Below are 20,273 nucleotides of genomic sequence, written 5' to 3'. Positions count from 1 at the left end.
ACCTGTAAACTTCTTCAGCTCTCTGAAACACTGTACTTAACATCACAAACCCTTAAAGAGAAAAACATACAATGCCCTGATGAAGCACTATAAACAGTCAGATTGTTTTTTTATAGGCACATACACACTGAGGCACATTTTTTGTTGATTCAGTAGGGGGGGGATAATTTTTGGTTTTAAGGTAGATATATAGGTTGTGCCAGATTTCTCAAAGTAATTAAATAAGACTTGGTACAATTTAAATACTCTGAGTGCAGATTTATTTATAACATACAAGGTATCCAACTGCTCTGTCCTCTCTCATCACTGTTTCAGTTTTATATGTTAACCAATATAAAAATATGAGACACAGCTGACAGATCACATCTAGGATACCTCTCTTATTTGGTACTGAACACCTAGTTAGCACAGTATAATGCACCCTGCGCAGAACAATATGACACAGACATAGCAGGTCATTCCATAATCCAACTCTCATCTAAAGTGGTCCACGACAGTTTCAAATCTGCTTCGTGGAGTGCAGCAAAGCAATCTCCCAGGCAGCGCTCCGTCGCTTTCATCACACAAAGCCTACAACTCGGTATGAATTACAACTGGCTCCTTTCTGCCTCTCAGTCTGTTGTTGAGGCTCTGGAAAAAAAAAACAAGCATGACTTGTCTGTCGGTCTCCTTGCTTGCTCTCTCTTTTTTCCTCCCCCCCTCACAGCCTCCAGGGTACAAAGAAAGAGGGTTTAAAAAAAAAAAAAAAAGATGAAGAAAAAGAAAAAGAAATGAAGGTAAGTCCCTAAAACTTCCGTGTCTTCCAGAGCTGATTATTAAAAAAAAAAACCACTCTCTATCTATATATAAATTACAGGATGCAACTGCCATTTTGAAGCAATTAATCTTGCAAATAATGTGATGTGAATTATTCCCCCTTCCAGTAATCCACTGTGCATATTTACAAGCATTAAGATAACCCCCTCCAACTCTTACCTATGCATGGTAGGCACATTGCTGATTTTTGTACAGCTGTATCAAATAGACCTCCTTAATCTCTCTCGTATTACCAAAAGTGATTTTTGCAAACAGTCTTGTGCCCTCTGGCACAGATTCCCTGATAAGGAGGAGACCTAGTCAAAATGAAGCATCTGTGGCACTAGCTCCCCTCTGAATTACTGCAGTCTATTTTGACAGCTCCTACCCCCTCCTGTTTCTCTCCCCAACCCCTTTAGCTCTTCATTGCCTGACTCTGGCATCTGACATGGCCAGCTTAGCCTCGCTGAGCTAAACCTAACACAGCACACAGTTTGGTAACAGAATGGCATGTTTATTCCCTTCTGACTCCCTCTTCCTTGTTTGCAAAACCACTGCACCAGACACTGGAAGTTAATTAGCAGGATGATGCTGTGCTAATTGTGTTAATTTACAAGGTTTTAGTCAAAGAGAATCATGCCAGGGCTGGCACTGCTGTCATGCTTCCGACTTAATGATTAAGAAATACTGAAAACAAGGTGGGAAGGATTGCAGTAATTACACATTAAATGAATAAAGCAACAGATTCATTTGCAATTATATTTTATTGCAGTTGCACTAATTTGAATTTGGATTCTTCATTTTTACTTTTAGACTCATGTATTTGCAAATCACCAAATCGGTTAAATTTAGCCTGAAAGCTGCAAAGTACCTCTAATTGTGCCTTATATTTTATTAGTACAAGTACTGCAAATCTCAGTCCACATGAGCATGCCATTGATTACTTGTGGATTTTTTTTCTTGAGTGTTCTCTTTCCCTCTCATTTTTCAAACATTTTGACAACTTGAGAAAAATGTCTGTTAACAATTATACAGTTACCCTATAACAGTTAATTCAGAGAAGTGTTTTTGACAAATGCAGTTTTGAGACTGATTTTTTGGCAGATTTATTTCTTTCATTTAGAATTAATACAATCTTTTTTGCTAATTGTTTCTGATGTTTCAGCCACTGCCTTCCAAAGGGGGTAAATGTATCATGAAATTGAGTGAAATTATAGAAATCATGCTCATATGAAAAAAATGCAATTTTAATGAGGAACCATCAGAGTCTTTTCAGAAATCATACTTTGTTAAATTCAGCCGGAAATCTGAAGAACATCACCAAGAGCCAATTGTAAGTAATCAGTATCTAAAATTCCTCTAGTGTCATGGGATTTACTTCAAACCCTTTTAAAATGAAAGAATATTAATATTCCTGTAATGTAAAACTGCCTAACAGACCTACGGATGCATTAGTCCTACAAAAACAAACAAACAAACAACAAAAAAAAACCACTGTGTTCTGTGATTTGGGACTTACAAGGTTACCAAACCACTGAAAGCTTCTGTTACAGAGATGCACACGAACTTGAGCAGATTGATGCTTCGCTAAATACTAATGAGTGGATACAATGAGAAAGACTCTTAGCAAAGAATGCATTAAAGCAGTAGTGAAACTTTAGAAAAAGAAGGCAAAACAGACATGGATGAAGCAGACCATTTGAGCTGGTACTTGTACTGTAGTTAATGAATACACTTTTGGCACGTTGTCTTAAGGGCTTGTAAAGGAAGACTATTTAAAAAGATAATACACTAGGTCAGAGCATAACAAATACTTTTCACATATTCTTTAAAAAAATCACCAATTGATCTTTTCATTTAGAATAAATTTTAAGGCTTTTTAAATAAAACAATTCTATCTCTAAGTCACAGTGGGGACATCTATTTAGATGGTGTAAAAATTCAATTATTTGAATTTTATTTGTCTAGAACTAATTTATTTGCCTTGTTATGAGGCTGCAGAAGAATGCCAGAAAATCTGAACTATCCATTATATGAGGAGGGGGGAAAATCACATCATCAGCATTCTTTATTTGGAATAATTGCTAGATAGACCAGTAGATTCACATTGTCATGCTATCTTTGGATATGCTCACTGCACAATAATTGAAAGTTTATTTATTGATGCATATTAAATACCAATGCATTTAACAAAGGCTGTAAGGGCAGGATTAGGCTTTGATTATATAAGCTTAAGAGAACAGGACTGTTCTCATCCCATGAAACATGAGCATTTATTCCAGCACATTGCAATCATTAGTGTTATTTGGAAGCATAGGTTAATAGTTAACCATAAGCATATTTTTTGCATTAGTATGCAGTGAAGAAATCTGTATTTACATGGATTCCACTGGAACAGTCTTGACTTGGAGGCACAAAGAGACATTTCCTCAATTTTATATAATCAAAAAAGCAGCAAACTTTGACAGGTTTAACTTCATTTGTTAATAGTTCAATAAGTGTTTGACAAGAGTCTAATGTTTGATTTGGGAGGAAAAAAAAAAAGTTGTAGTTTCTTTTAGTTATGCAAACACGTTCCCCCCCCCCCCAATTGCTTAGTGAGAGAGCCACTTGCTGCCCGTATTTTAAATTGTATTTTATTAGCTGCTTTTTGCTTGAGCTGTCATACTTTCCTGCATTTCTTTGTTAATGATTCAAATGATGATATAAACATCTAAAATCAGGTAAATAAGGGCATATTTAGAAGTTGCAAAATTTTTTTAAAGCATCTTTTAAACTCTGACATAAACCACGGTCCTGCAGATAGTATATTTGCTTAATAACTTACTGAAAATCCAGACTACAAGGCTAAACGCTTTAATAAATAAATAAATAAATAAATAAATCTTTGCTAACTTAGGAATTCTCTGAGCTATCGACATTCATGAACTTCATAAACTGTGCCGGTATGAGCTGTAAAAGGCAAAAGGAAGGGATTCTGTTCTTTAAGTACAGGTATGTACTTATCAGAGAATTGCTTTTAAGATAAATTTAATACTTTATACAGAAGAGGCAGTGTAGGCTTTTTTAGCGGTATCTATTTTTCCTTGTCCTGACAGCCCTGCTATACATCCCTCCTCGATAATTCTTCCAGTTGGATCTATGTGAATTACATTTGAAGTAATTACAGTCAACAATTTCATTATTCAATTACTTTGAACTAAGAGTTTGAGCATTCTTTTTTCCCCTTCTTATTTTGTGCACTAAGCCTGAAAACATAAAATCTAATAAATAATACTTCATCAGTTTCACATACATAATTCCATATGGCAGAAGTCTATTTACAAATTCGGACAGAAAAACAAAACAAGACAAAACAAAATCATGCTAAAGTTAGGAAAAAGCAACTTTGTAATCTGAATGCAAAAATAAACAATATTCTACAAAGCCTGGATGTCCAGAGGGACCCAATCCTTCTGGGATCTCGAGTGAGTTTGCGCATGCAAAGATCTCTCCACCTCTGCTGCCCTCAATATTGGGTGACACTGCTCAGGCCCTTACAGGATTAGATCTGTTGCAGAGGACAAAAATAAATAACAACCCTCTCCTTTCAATTGAATGGCAGGATTTTTCTGAAATGTTTTCCTAAAAGGCTTGGAAAAGTGCAGAAATACTAGCTAAGACCACACTGGGTGAAAACACAACAAAGGATTTACTGCATCCCACCAACAAGACCAGGTGAGAGCAACCCCACCTTCTACCCAACCAAACTCATTAGCAACAACTGGCTTTACAGACAAAGGACACTGGGACTTCTGTACACCTCTCTCATCTATTCACATTGCTAATAACATAATCAACCTAAATTTAAATCAACAGCAACTGTGGCTCTCTGACAATAGCAGTAGAGGTTGCATTGCACTTTCAGAGATGCTGGGGAACAAAACCTGTACGATACGCAGCTACTGTGCACGGGGAACCAGAAACAGGGCAGCACACCAACCTTCCCAACCAGCTACCAGAGTTCCCGCTTGGATCAGGGGCCTCCAAGCATTACTTCAATATATCCGAGGCAAAAGAAAGTAATTCTTCTCCTGTTGTGGTCTCTCTTATTTCTGCCCTGTTCATTCCTGCAGTGTTTTAGGCCCTATCTAACACAAATCTGCAGGTTCACTTGTAAACCTGCTGAAGAAGGTTCTTTACTTCAGGCATGTGGTTAAACGTGCTCTGAGCAACTGCTTAATGCTCTGTTGAAAAGGGGTAGACTGCTCCAAGGGTGAGCAAGCAGATGAGATATTTCTGATAACTGTCCATAACAGATTTGTAGGGACATACTCTTGCAAGCAAGGAACAAGTCCAAAACCTCAGCTCTGAGTAGCACCAAGCCTCTTCCCTCTAGACCTGTAAGCTGACTTGAACTTCATCACTTCAAATTGCTTACACATTTAGCCAAAGACTCCAAAAACTGTCCCTACCAACTGAACACTTTTTCAGCTGTCTCCAGTTATTGAAGACACTGTATTTACACAATGGAACATAATGATTTTAGCCTACAGATCGCTTCTTGTGGACACGCAGAGATCAGCTCTGCCAAAATAGGTATTGACTTAAATGGGCACTTCACTGGAACACGTCAGGACTTTCAAAACTCGTACTTCACTGAGAGCTGAAGGTATCACTACCTTTAGGATCAGGCCCTAAATCCACATTTGAAAGTCCTTCTTAAGCATGGGAAAGTTGAATAAATGAGTCATTCTATAACCGCTGCTCAAGATGTAGGACACACAACTCCCTGGTTTTATTCTAAATCTGATAATATTTTGTAAGACTATGTACTGTCATGTGTCCCATAATAATAAAAATTAATTCAAGATAAAACATTTCTTTTACACTCCATTTTTTATTAATAAGCATAATTTCAGCTATTTGAAGATAGTGCAACTGATCTCTCTTAATTGGAAACAGGAGGGATTTTGAAGAGTGGATTGAGCTAATTATGTTTTGCAGAGGAAAAAAAAAAAGAGAGAGAGAGAAAGAAAATGATTCCCACATTTATTTTCTAATTACTCAGTGAAGACCTCTGCTCCAGTCCGTGAGGATCTCCTTTGACGTCAAAGGATTTGGTGGGAGGATGAGCCTACAACTGAGCTGCCCAGACATACGGGGCCAGCTTTGGAAGCTTTTTTCATTAAACGACAGCCACAAACCCATGAAACAGACCTGGAAAGTGCTCTCAGCATTTTCTTAGTGGGGGTCTGGTCTTCTTCTTATTATATACAGCCTATGCACACCACACGCATCAGCTGGAGTAAGCTGTTGGCAGGGTGTTTACAGTACGATTCCCATCTAGCAGGGATAGTGAAAACATTTCAATCTTTAAAACAAAACACTTAAATCACGAGTAATATTGAGGATCACATATATGTCAACAGCACTTAAAGATAAAAGCAGTAACAAAAACGCAACATATTTTAGGAGAGCTTGGAACCAGTAAAGAGCATAACTCTAGACTTGGAGTCTCAAACGAATACATCCCAATTATCTGATTTAAATACCGTCAATGATTATTCCTTTTAAATCACACTTTCGCACCTCAGGACAGCAAATTACAATACATCTGCAGCAAATGAGTTCTCTCCGTCCAAGTCCCCTCCCTGCCATTTACATAAAGCAGTGCCTTTGATAATCACAAAGCCATTTCTGGCTAAACATCCTTTAGCAGATCCATCAGCTTCTAAAGACTTATGAAACAGAAATAAGGAGAATGAATAGTCAAGCAAGCAAAGGCTAACTGTCATATTTTGCCAGCAGAAGCAGGTTTGTCTATCGGCCAGCCAAGCAGCAGCCCACAGACATAGATGACATGGACAGGAGCTATTACATAAGCACCCCACAGGACTTCCCAGAATGCTGCCCACCTCAGCGGTATCGGTTTCTCTGTGGCAGCAGTCCGTAAGCACAAAAACATTCTCAGTTCTGTGCCCCGTCTTTACAGCATAATCACATTGATGCACTATCATCGCATACCACAAGTAAAAACATTTATGCAGGTCTGTGTCACAGCCATTCTATATGCAGAATTGGTCTCATTTGTGATTAATTGCAGTTTATCTTTAAAATATTTTACTATTATTCATTTGTTGATGACACTTTCCTATACCAACTAGAAAACACACTAAGGAAGACAATAATTGGAGTGAGTTTTCATTTCACCTACTATTAATGCTTCCACTTCCTAGGCTTTATATTTTTAAGCTGTTCCCTTCAAGTACCTCTGAACATACCATGCTTTTAAAGGTCCTAGCATATTTTGTCATTGCCAAACAAATAAGGCAATAATAATTTCTGAGACAATACTCAGAAGAACAGTAATTGCAAACGAAAGTAAGCATAACTTAAACTAACAAAAAAAACAATCACCTACTTTTTATAGCAGAACACACTTATAGGTATAGTGTATTTTGCATGGATGTAATATACCATGCAATCTGCAATTTATGCCTATATAAACACGTCCATCAGTATAACTACTGCACGATAACTGTAGTGATTCTGAGAATTAAAATATTTACAGCGTAAAATATAGTCATAAATAAATAGAGTTTGGCCACTTAGCACAAGTATTTATGTATATTTCTAAAACCAGAATACCTTAGACCTGGAGCATGATTCTGCTCTCACTGAAGTGCTTACTTCAAGTCTCCAGTAAATCTCACTGAAGTACAGAAGTAAGCAAAATAATACTCTTTTTTTTTTTTTTTTTTTTAAAGAAGAAACCAACAGAAATAGCCTTTTCCTTGGTACCCCTTTCAGAGCCTGAGTTTGGGGCACGATTTCCTTGAAAGAGCATAACACAGACCCTTAAAAGAGAAGCAGATAAAATACACTCCCTGCTTTGCTGTATATTTCATGTAATCTACTGCAGCAGGTGAAATACAGAATGCTGAACTTGTTTTTTAGGAAGTAAATGAGAGGCAAAGAGGCAAAAGGAAATAATTTCCAGCACTAGGGAGGGACCATCACATGGAACATTCAGATCCTGAACTAAACTGTTCTGGGAAAAAAAATATTAGTATCTGAAAATGATAATTTTCAAATATTCAAATCTATAATTTTTCATTTTCTGTTATTAATTGTGATTCAGAAAATTCTTTCATTTTACAGAATTGTTTTCATTCATACTTAGAACTATTGCTTGCTTTCTCACTGTAAGTAAAGCATTTTAAAAACCTTTTTTTCATGTATCTTAAATCCATTACGACAATTTCCTTCTTACGCTCACTTCCTTTTGTCAAATGAAGATCATCGGGACATACCACAAGTCCATAGGGACAGTGGAGCTAATGAATATGTATGTTTTATGTCACAACACAGCACTCCCCTTGTTCTGCAGTATCGACCTTCTCTTATGTGAGTAAATAACAGGTGAGCACTTGTGCATGAGGATAAATGGGGTTAAAACTACCATAAAGGGACATACTTTATTTGAACAAAGTGGGTGCACAATAAATAGAGATTTAGGTGATGCTGAATTATTTTTTATGTCATGCCATTCCAAAACGTTAGAAAATAGTCTTGCTCTAAAACACACGAACAAGTTTCATAACAAAAGTTATTTAAAATATATTTCCATCCAATTAACAGCAGCAGCACTCTGTATAAATCTCTATTTATTCCATGACGTTATATCTTTCAATTTATTTTTCAATCACCATGCTTTAAGAATATATATATATATATATATATACACACATATATATATATGTATTTATTTCCTAGCTTTATATAGCCAGGCAAGGTTAATTTCAGAGATTTATACAGCCAGGTCTATTCTCACAAATATGAAGGCAAAGATCAATTTCAGGAAGTTTCAAATAACCGTAGTCAGGTTTGACCCAATATGCCTAACTAACTAGAGTAAAAACGCCAATTTATATGGGCCAACAGCACGATGCTCAGCCTGTAACCAGGAATACTGCTTTCCTTTTAAGGTGCTTATTCAAAACCTATCAGCACAGGAAAGGTATGAACAGTTGCTTTACTGAGATTAGAGTACCTCTGCTAATTAGCTAAATGAGAACAAATACTGATTAAATGTATATATAGAAGTAATCTGATACTTGAGAAAAAAAAATCCCTCTTAAGATGACTCCAGAGTGTACAAAGCCTTTGCAAAATTTGTTTGTTATTTATGCATTTTGCTTTTTGGCAATCTGCACATTAATTTTTAATGAAATAGTAAAGAGATGTTGCGTCTCACACTTCAATAAAAATATTCTATAGCCAGGACTGGGTGACATAGTGCATTAATTCAGTGTCCTTCACTCCTGGGACCTGCGTATAATTTAGTCCAGCCTGAAGAAAATAACTTTGATCTGAAGGCTGTGGAAAAAGCTACATATGAAATGAGTTTTGGTGGGTTTAGTGTTGTTTCTTATATACAAGACGACATATGAAGATAAACTGCTTTAGCACGCTCCTGACGTGGCCCGGGATTAGGAGCAGAGAGCTCTCAGCAGAGCTCCACCACGCGCTCTCTCCCTTCCCCGCTGCCCCAGACACAACCACACACATTTCTTTCCACTGTAAGCAGCGCAGAGCGGCGAGACCTGGCGTTCACCGTCTTCCCAAAACGCAGTAGTACCCCGCGTGAAAGGACTGTATTATCAAGCTATGTACTCACTCTGTCTCTCCGCTAAAAAACAACAACAAAACCAACGTATGTATTTCAACATGCGAGATGACTTTGCAAGAAGGGCTGATGTTATCCCAGGGAACCTGAGATTTCCTCCCCAAGCCAGGGAACACCTTAGCCAAGTCATCAGGACTGTACTAATCATGCTCACAGGGAAAACTGAGCTCCGGCACGGCTCCCGCCTAGGCTTGGCTGTGCATGCAGCTGACCCTTCCTTTCCTTCCTGCTCCCCCCAAAGCAGAGAAACAAGATTAAAAGCAGAAGCATAACCAAAGACCTGACATTCTAGAAACACTAAGCTAAGCTAAATCTTTTTCCCACTTAAACCTTTCAATTATTGTATTCCACAAACTCCGAAGATTCTTTCTCGCTCATTCAGTAAAATGTATCTGATTTAGCTACTGAAAAAATGGAATATAACTTTTTTTTTTTTTCACGCTCTTAGTTTAGGACTGACTCTACTGTTTCCTGAGCATTTGAAAGGAACTAAAGGAACTATGTAGATTGTTTAGTTAGCTTGACAAATTATCCAGGGAAGGGAGAGAGAAGGAACAAGGAATTTTCTATAGACAAATATAGAAATATCTCTATGGATATACCTTTATATATTTTACACACATGTGCATAAGTGAGAGAATGCCTTAGCTAAGAAATTTAACTCTGTGTATGCTGATATTTTCACCTTTTTACTGGAGAGAGTGGGAGGGAAAAGCAACTAATGTCTCGTGATATGTTGGTTTTCCTTTCTCAAAAAGAGCAAAGTTCATCCTGCAACAGGAAAAGTTGAGCCAGGTCTTGAAACACACCGTATGTCACAGAGTGCACATGCGTTTCAAGGAGTAGAATAGAATAATGCTCTGGCTTTAAAAACAGAAAGAAATGATAGAACTTAGCTGATAAAACGTCACATTCCTCTGCAGCTATCACACAAATTCAGCCTTTTCTGTAAACAGCCTTTAAGAGAACAAAAATCTAAGCCTTGCAATGATGATATCAATAACTGGCTGAACCCCACTGATAGCTTAAATAACAATAAACTGTGTTATTTTTCTGTAATTTTGTCCATATTGTAATGGTATAGGTAGTGACCGAATGATGAAATAGTTTTAAAATTTGCTTCAGGGTACAGAAGTCAAGCTCTGCTGATTAGCATCTCAAAGCTCACTACAGGCACACATTTGTATAGCTGAATAATGACACTTGCGTTTGTATGATTTAAAGAAAAAAACAAAACAACAACAACAAAACCACAACACTATTTTACTTGATGTTTTATGATGCACACTGATGGAAGTCCCTTCACAAAATATACGGGATGTCACAGCTAACTGTAAGAATCTCAAAGTGAAGGTAGAAAGGTAACATCACAAAAAAAGCCAAAAGGTTTTTGGTGTCAATATTTGATGCCCAGCTTACAAGGTTCATGAGTTTCTCCTGTCACTTATCTGGTTTAAAGCCACAAGAACCACTGAAGTTGATAATTTATTGTGAAGGAGGTAAATGTGCCCCCCTTTTTACCTTTTTTTTTTTTTTTGGTAACAATTAATAAGCAGCAGATTATGCAAATAATATTTAGTCCAGCATTTGGATTTTGTGTAATGTTTAATAAAAAAAATCAAAGAAAATATACATAAATGCACATGTAGTTATATTTCATTAAACTATAGACAGAGAGTTCTGGTATTTGCTGCACTAGCTCAGTTTCTAATTTATTTCCTTTGTCTAATAAGGTGGCTTTGAATCTTTATTGAATTTGAACCTTTCTAAAATTTGCTGTCAACTGAATGGACATAATTCTGAGTTCAATCACACTCGAGACAGCAGCACCACATCTTCTATTTGCATTCCTCTTTTGTAATTTCTCAACTCATATCTTATTACAAGATTTTAGTTACAAAACTCTCCATCCAATTTTATGTTGAACAATATTATAAAAGTGCATCCACATGAATTTAGTATAAAAATGATATACACTATCATCAGGAACACTACAATTATGCTAAATATTAAACAACTATCAGCTTAAATTCTTTTATTTTTCTTTTTTTTTTCTTTTTTTTTTTTAATTAACATTTCTCATTTCATCCAGAATGTGTAAATACACAGGAAGGACTTAAAGAAAGGTTATAATTATTACAGCTATACCCATTTGGCAGCAAAAACTAAGTTCAGAAACTAGAAAATCTTTGCTGAAGTATTTGACAATGATAGTACAAGTTTATGAAGCTTGGTTTGTATTTCAGAAAAAAAAAAAGTAGAACATAAAAGGAAAATAAATGGGTTGAATTATAAGGTACTGTGAAGATTTACAGATACAACAATTGAAAGGTGGATTCCAGTAATCAGAGGAATGCATAACCTCTGCAAAACAGGTAGGAGTGTATCATTTTAATTTTCTCTCTTATTGCTTTATATTCTTATGCAAGGGGAGCAGAGGAAATCTAAATATGACCCTATTTAGATATATTAGCTGAAAAGCCGTTGTAGAATTCTTAAGCAAACTGGATTGTGCTTCCAATGCTGCCCATCTAGTTTTCCAATGTGTTAAATTGGACGACTACTTGGACAGTTCTCTATTCATTACTGAACTGTGGAAAGGAAACACAGAGGTGGCATTTTCCTTTTCAACCATGTAATGCCTTGTAGCCAGATTCCAAAGCATCAAGGATTCTTTCTTTTTTTTTTTTTTTTTTTTTTTGCTAGACAAGCTGTCGTAATTGAAATGAAGTCTAATCAGACTCATTACTGTTTTCAGCAATTTGCACCACCAAAGATGCTTATTAGGTAACAGTGTTTAATAAACCGCTCTTTAGAAAACTACCAGTAATGAGCTCTTAACAGCCAATCTTTAGCGTGAATGTAATGTGAAAAGTGTTCCTAGCGCTGAATAGATTTTCACATTTAGTAGTGTCATAATTAAGCTCAAGGAATTGGTAGCTGTGATGATAGATTTACTGCAATATAGTATTTTTTTTCCTGAAAATATATTTGAAAATACTTGGGGTTCAATAATATTTCTGGAGCAAACATTAAAACTGCACAAAAGACTGTACTAGACTGGCTTAGCTCTGTAAATCAGAGATTATTTGGGGAATGCATGGAGTATTGTAAATCAGGTACCATCCACCAGACATGCATAAAGTTAATTCCACCTAGCTTTGTTTGACTGCTCTTCCATCACCTAACAATTTCCAGTCATTAATATACAAATAATAAATGTTGTTGTCATCAGCTGAATGATAATGAACAAAAATGACCATTAAAAAGAGGTACTTGAAGAAACACTTGTCAGTTCTCCTTCCCCACTAACAGCTGAAAATCCTTGAGAAAAAAAACAGCAAATTGCTTGGTTTCAAAATAGAATAAGTATAATAATATATATTTACACATACGCACACACGTATACACAACTAATGCTGTCTTCCCTACAAATTTAAAATATCATTACTTCCTAGTACCTATTTTGCGCCCCCCAAAAGTTCATAATGCAAACACCACAGCTCTAAAAATGTAACATTGTGAAATATATTATTAATAAAACACAGCTTTCAGCAAGAGGTAAGTTTTCATCAATAGAAAGTTCAATTTAACTAGACGTATACCTCACTGCACTAGTCATATCAATACTAGTACCTGACAAATGCTGAAAGAGGCAAAAAAAGAAAATAAATTGCATGTATAAGCTCCAGCTAATTAAATATCCAGAGTGAATCCTCAGGAATAGCCACCATTCTCTCACCAGATTGATTTGAGCCTGACATAATATTTAAAGTTATCAATAAGAAATGACCAAGACTACTTTTTTGTCTCCCACTAGGAGAAATACATAGGGATGCAAATGTTGTTTTGCTTAGTAGAGATTCTGCCAGAGAAGCTTTGTGTCGGCAGCCAAGACTTTGGAAGGAAGCGCATAAAGATGAGCAATCAATAATGAGACCACCAGCAAAATGATGGAGGCTTTAATTCTCTTGAACTAAGATTTTTATATCAGAATCACAAGATAAGAGGCTACGAAGAGTTCCTTTACTGAATGAGTGTTCTCATTACAACTTTCATATACCCTAGCCCCCGAACTTCAGTAGTCCTAAATGCAGCCTATAAGCCTCCGTATCTGTTTCCAGCTTTCTGAATCAATAGGACTATGAGAATTGAGACTACCAAATTAATGCCAGTGTCATTTGATTTTGTAGTATGCACTACAAAGTAGAAAAAGAAAAAAAATGCACCCAGAACTCATTCCCAGATGGATTTTTGTAGCTTTCAGATCAAAATATCTTCCAGTTTCTTAAGTCTGAACTGAATTTGTACTCAGATCCAACATTTTTTGTGCTGCTGCCTACTGCATTGTGCAATTCCAAACCCTGCACCTTTAAGTCAAACACTTAGCTCTGCTTTCTGAAAAATAAAACAAAACGAGAGACTCAACAGCTGCTTTGGACTGCTTCCTCTTGTACTTCTGAATAATGCATTAAACTTCACATCATTTGTGAGTGACAACCCAATGCTCTAAGATACAAAATACACATTTTGTACTGTTGATTTTATTAAGCACAGATGCTCTGAAACATCAATTGCTCATCAATAAGTCCTTCAATACCCTACATTATGATATTTTTAGTAGTTTGAAAACTGAGGTTGACACAACTGTAGCATCCACAGTAGGCATCATAAGCATCATTATAAAACTACAGTTAGCATCTTATTTCTAACATAAAATTAAAGGGGGGGGGGGGGGGGGGATGGACGAACGATGACACACGATGACCCTAGTGTATTCCTTCTGCATTCTAGTACAAAAAACAAACAAACAAACACTTTTCACTCTCAGATCCATCAGTATTTTATACCAAGCCTACAAAACACTAGTCTGCTCACCTAAGAGGCTGACCCCAAACAACACCTGACTTTCAATAGAAATCGAGAATCTTCCTTCTGGTATCTCTCTGGGCCTGCTTAGCCTATTCCTGAAAGCCTTCCATAACAGATTCTTAGAGGACTTTCCATTGAGAAATTGGGACCTACCAAATTTTACTTATTACACCACTTGCAGGCTGCTACTATGAGTCAGAGTGTCATAGATATGTGAGTACGGACTAGCGTAGGAAATTTCTGAAGTTTGGGAAGTAAAGGAAGGAGGTGAAGCTGCAGGGGCAGGATAAACTCTGAAGTCAGAATTTGCCCCAGGACACTGAATCAGTGAGAGGGAGCAATAGGGTCAAGGACCACGAGAAGAACCTCATGACCCATCTTGATGGCCAGGTGGTCGGCTAGCACCTCCGAGGCCTCAGAGGGTGAGCACCCTCCACTGGGGCAGGACCAGGCAGGAGGAGAATGCTTGCTGCCATCAAAACCTACGGTGAGCACTGGAGTCGCTCGTCTCAGGACAACTGTACCAGATGACAGCATAAACAGCAGAAACTGGAGTCCACATGAAATCTACTGCACCTTCTATAGCAGCACAGATGTTATTTTTTCTCCATCAGTGAAATTCCAGTATTACAGCCCAGCTTCTCCCAGTCAGGCCCCAGCATCAACCATAGGCTGCCCTTCAACAAAAGGTACCGTACACAATCCATAGGGTGCCTTTGAGTACAGAACACCACAGATTACTCTGTTCTCTTGTTCAAAGCAGTATTATTTAGATTTTTTTTAAAGAGAACGGTTTGGATGGAACACCATATAAACCTGTCTCACATGGTGTTTTGCATTATTTGTCCGTTGTCTTGTAAAAAATAATAATAATAAAAAAAAATCCACCTTTATTGTTCCAAGCAGAAGCAACCACTTGTCCAAATGCTTCCACGCAAACTACCCCTGCAGACTGTCGAGGTTACTGTTCTATTATGGCACATTTACAAAAGCAACACGATAGATGCATTACAGCAGATGAGAACATTTGTCCAACAGATCTGGAATCCTTTGTATTAGAGCAGACATTATTCCACACACTTTAGATCGGCTTAAACACACAGGCTTGCCTAGTAGGCCTTTCTTTAAAGGTAGAGCAGTCTAGTACACAGCTATCCTGATTGAAATTGGTTATGGAAAAATGAAAGAACCAAAAGGAAGAACACCAGGTCCTATAAAATGCAGTTGTGAGTTTGTCTAGGTGGGTGTGTGGGGTTAATAAATAAAATGCATGCGTGAGTGAGGAAAACATCCACTGGCTCGGGAGGGACTGGGGTGAGCATGTTGGAATGTAGCAGTACTTGACTTTTACTTTATTTTTCATAGAGTCTATTTTCTGCTTTTCCACTATAGAGCTTTCTATTTATTTTAGCATAATTCTGTATCTTTGTCATTAAACAATCAAGTTCTAATAAAAACCATAATGCAAACAGCCAGTTGTGTAATGAAAAACAACACAAGGTTGAAGGGGGGTTCCTGCCTGTTCTCAGCAGCTGATTAGCTTATGCCCTGCAGCATGAGATAGAAAATATGTTCCTCACTATTACAGTTTTGATTCTGTATTTGTGTTTTATATGGATTTTTAAAGAGCCACAATATAAAGCTTTAGTTTAAAGAAAATAAGTGTGTGTGTGTGTGTCTGTGTGTTTGTGTGTGTAACTGCACACAAATTTATTTCCCGTCATAGAGCGGGGATGATGTTTGTCTTTAGTGATGGCACAATGACTAGTCTAGAATCTTTCTGACAGAAAAAGAACACAACCAGAAAAAAAAAAAAATCATTCTGAACTATCCCAGTACAGATTATAACAACTGCAATACCAAATACAAGTCTTTCTGAGAAATTTCAAGTTACCCTTTTTTCAGCAGGCCCCTCGCTGCACTGCAACATACTGTAAGAATATTTCTGCGTAGAGAACAGCATGGTTTTATTCATAAAAAGGTATAAACCATTCAGCTAATTGCTTTTTATACTCTATAAACGGTAGCAGTTTATTCCCTGGCCGCAAGCCAGGAGACCTCCTCCAGCAGAGACACACAGATCTTTCAGATGCATCTTTCCTCCTGTATCTGACATACATGATCGCCATCTCCCCTTTCCCCTCCCCCAGTTCTTTGCATGCATTTCTACAACTGTCCTCTATCTCAAAGTTAAAGCTGCGCCAAATCAAGAGCAGTGGTGCTAAAGGGTGGTCAGAAAATAGGACAGCAAAGGTTTTTGAAGTTAACAAAGAAGCGTCCTGTTCCTACCACCTATCAAGCATGTTTCTGGTTTCTACATGTACTGAAGGCCAGGTTGCGTGACTGCCCCTCACTTTAGGAATTTAACTCTACAGATACGGCACAGCCCTTAAACGAGCTCAGCCCCAAAGGCCAGTGGAATTCACGTGGAGAGATCGCATCTTGGCAAATGTCGGCTCAGTTGCTGAGTGGCAGGTGAAAACTGAGCCCACGGCAGCAGCAGTAGATGGGTTAGCTGGTCTGAAGATATACCTAGTACTGAGATTGCAAAGTAGAAAGTAGGAACAATGAAACCACGTTTAAGAGGTCTTTAGAAATATTAGTACACAAAAGACAGGAAAATGACGCAGAACCTCCAAACTCCAAACTTTTTTGCATATTCTCCAAGGCTAAGGAAGACTTTAAGTTTGCTCATGGCCTCACTTAACTTTTTTGTTACTTAAAAAACAAACAAACAAACAAAAAACACTTTATACTGTTTTCCTTAGGCAAATAAATATTTAGACACATTATGACACAGAGATCTTGCGCCACCTTTTCAAGTATATATCTAAAATATTTTAAATAAATTCCTATATATAATTTAATGAAAAATACCTCAGGCTGTATCTATGTCTTATTCTTTCTAGGTATTAAACAGAGAGTTTGCCATGACTGAACTAAAAGCTACTTGATAACAAATGGTTAGAGGGCACAGGCTGATATTTAAGAGGTAAGGTTGCACCAAGGTAGCTTTGATGGGCCATTTTATATTGAGGATAACCAGAAATGACATTTCTTAAAAAGGTCTGGATTGCTAAAGAGAAGGAATGCCCTAAATGCATCAATGAAAACTGCTGCTGAGCATGACTGCTTTTTTTAATATTTTGACTATTTTCAAAGGAAAGACAGTCATGCTACAAATGTTTTTTCAATAAATCTCTGGCGAGTACTGGGCACTTCCAAGATCAGTTACACAGCATACTCTTAAAATGATTAAACTGTCTCTCACAGCACTTTAAATGATAGACTGCCCAGAAAAAGCACTAGTGCCCCACAAATTAGGAATTGTAACAGTAGTTGATAAGCTAGAATGAGCTCTGGGCTGTTTTAGGACACACCTCACCCTCATTACTGGGCTGCCCCTCTTGGAAAATACTTCCCCTTGTGTAAGGTCATTCAACTAGATTAAAATATCTCACTGTAATGTTACCTCTTTGTAACACCTCAAATGCTTAGGTATAGAAATGCTAGTTACTGGATGAACAATGATCTTACTTTCATATGCACCGCATAAAGATACCACCTATGTGATTCAGTTGAAAAAGAAAATTTAATCTATATTTCTGGGCTAGCTCTATAAAAAGCCAAAAGTTGCTATGACAGAGATTTTAAATAGTTTGAATGATTCCCTGCTCTCTTCCTCAAGTTGTTATTAACGTCTATAATTTAGGCCTCTGTGTTGCTAACATGCATGTGGCGCTCTCTCTAGTCATATGAATAAAGCTGCATAATTAGGTGGTGGTGTAATTTGTAGCCTCCAACTCGTTCTCCCACTTCCCTTTCCTGATGTTCCTTGAAGAGACTGCGATTTATGTTGGCGGCAGATCGTGCCACCGTTACTCACAGGAAAAATACCCTCTGCCTGCAATTTCTTTGAAATTACTGACAAGAATTAAATCTCCTAGCAAGTCCGTGCAGTCACCAAGGATAGGGATAGCCCGCATCAAGCCCTGACACCCACGCATGGAGGTGTACGATCGTATCGCTGGAGCGGAAGCTGGGGCAGGCGACCAAACAGTTAACAATGCTTGTCCTTTCATCCTCAAAACTGACAGAGACTTCTTTAAATTCAGAGAACTCCTTTTACAGAATCTCCATTTGACAAATTTTAAATGTGCCCCAATGCGTTCACCAAGTTCATCTCTATTAACAGGAAATGAAACTGAAATAAAGAGGCACTCTTCGTGTTGACTGCAGGCATTTCAGATTTCATGGCAGCCCGCGTCTTCCCAGTGCCTTTCACATGGACGAGATAATGTGTGTGAAGAAAAACAAAATTGTAGGTTTAGTAATGTCAAAATCTGATTTATGCCAAAATAGAGATGTCAACAATAGCAGAATAAGTGACAAGTGTTAAATTACCCAAAGAAGTAAATTCTGTAATTATTTACCTCTCTGGCACATGATCCTTAACAACCTCCAGACCTAAAAGGAACAGCAGGAACCATGTGCATTTTTAAATTCAGCTTTTTATCTTATTTGTGAGAAATGACTTTTTGCCCTGATTTTTTCCTTTCTTTTTTTTTTTTTTTAAATACAACAAAGTGCCACCAACAGCATTTCAAATAACACGTCAGCAGCAAGCCCCATACTGAATATGCTGGGAGCTGAGTGTACAGTCATCTGCAAATGGACAACTTTAATTCGATTCCTGGCACCACTGGCCACGCTGAGAATCCTTCTATCTCCTCACACCAGGGGTTTGCTCTTTTAAGCATTGCTCCCTGAAGGGAAGGAAAAACTAGAGAAAGAGGATTTCCAATGACCCTGCACAGATGAATGAATGTGTCAATGGTGAATATTGGTTCAGCTTTGAAATAGGGAATCCTGCAGTGGTTTCTCTGCTTCATCCCCACTAGTGAGTTCCACTGTGGACTTCAATGTGTAGGAGGCCTTTAGGGGACAGATAATAAATGGAAAAAGGGGCAAAAAAAATCAATAAAATGGTTTAAGAATAATAGAATGGCATTTCTCTAAACATAACCTTTAAATGATTTCTTAGATAATTTTCTCAAAGAAATTATCTAGCTGGCCTACCTGGTTATAGAAATTGGTTCAAAAAAAAAAAAAAAAAAAAGCTTACGTAAATAGGGGTTCTTTACCAGCTAATCAACATTAAATGCTAGTGTGCCTTTTCAGCACATACTTAATTTTGATGTGTTTCCATTTGTTCACCTGTTTGTTTCTGGTGTAAAGCTAATGTCAAAACAGTTGTGAAATACTGAAATTGTAAAAGCACTCTCTATTTCAGTGGAAGCTTATTCTTTCGTTTATGACTGATTTTACAGAAAAAATGGTGAAACACACAAACCAAACATGGAAAGGAAAGATACCTCTGCTTATCTGTGCAACTCTCCTGTAATTCAAGTAAACACAAGAACGTTTGTCTAAACCGTAGTAGAATATGCATCTACTTCTACAAGCCTTTTACTTCATTTTCATTCAGCTACCTATCAATCAATCTCACCATGACACAATATAATTTCCTAATCATGCCAATATTCATGCTTTTATCTCTTTTTAAATCCAAATAACATATATTTCAGTACGACATAAGTCTAATTATTTAAACATGATGTAGAATAACACTTCTCTAAGGCCATTTCTTTTATGAGTTTCAGTTCCTTAAAATTGCCATATAATTTAATCTCTAGAGCAAAATTTATATAAAAGAATAACACAAGCTTCCACTACAGAAGGCTGAATTGTTGAATTCCCAGTAAGTGCTGCTTTTCCCTCCCTCATGTCTGTAATAGTTTTCTTATTAGTTTCTAAGAGCAAAACAAATGTATTCATCAAAGTGAAACATTCTGTTTCTCAACCTGTTAAAAACCACAGAAGAGGAATTGTGTCTTTTTTCTCTTATATGTAATAACTTAAGCTATGTAGAAAA

General features: G+C 37.1%; 1 protein-coding gene across 28 annotated transcripts in view; it reads right to left on the bottom strand.

The window, feature by feature from the left end:
* FIGN (fidgetin, microtubule severing factor) overlaps positions 1-20,273 on the bottom strand; it is a 387,924-nt gene that overhangs the window by 9,829 nt on the left and 357,822 nt on the right. The window lies entirely within an intron of this gene.

Source organism: Anser brachyrhynchus (genome assembly GCF_964034855.1).
Source record: "Anser brachyrhynchus genome assembly, chromosome: 7".
Lineage (NCBI taxonomy): Eukaryota > Metazoa > Chordata > Aves > Anseriformes > Anatidae > Anser > Anser brachyrhynchus.
The sequence above is the reverse complement of the archived record's forward strand: the minus strand, read 5'-3'. Positions and strand labels throughout refer to the sequence as shown.